The sequence below is a fragment of the Cystoisospora suis genome (genome assembly GCF_002600585.1).
Source record: "Cystoisospora suis strain Wien I chromosome Unknown contig_8074, whole genome shotgun sequence".
Lineage (NCBI taxonomy): Eukaryota > Apicomplexa > Conoidasida > Eucoccidiorida > Sarcocystidae > Cystoisospora > Cystoisospora suis.
This window is the reverse complement of record NW_027160857.1, coordinates 1240-1596: the sequence shown is the minus strand read 5'-3', so window position 1 is coordinate 1596 and position 357 is coordinate 1240.

Sequence of the window (357 nt, the reverse complement as noted above, 5' to 3'; positions counted from 1 at the left end):
CGTAGTGGTGCCGTCCAGTCCCGCAACAAGGAATTCTCGAGTGAAACTGCTGCCTTGTCTGAGATCTCTATGTTTGAGAATGCCTTCTATCATATACTCGTCTCCTTGTAGAGGCTGTTGTACACGTTGCTGCCGCATCAGATGAGTGGGTTCTTCCGTTACTGGCTTGAGTAACGACACGTGGAAGACGGGATGTACCAACCAAGAAGGGGGTAGCTCCAGTTTCGCGGCGTTCCGTCCTATCATCTGAACAATGGTAAAGGGTCCCACAAATCTCGGTCTCAAGGCCTTCGAGTACTTATCTAATGGGAGGTTGGTCGATCGTAACCACACCTGTTGTCCACATTGGAAGTCGAC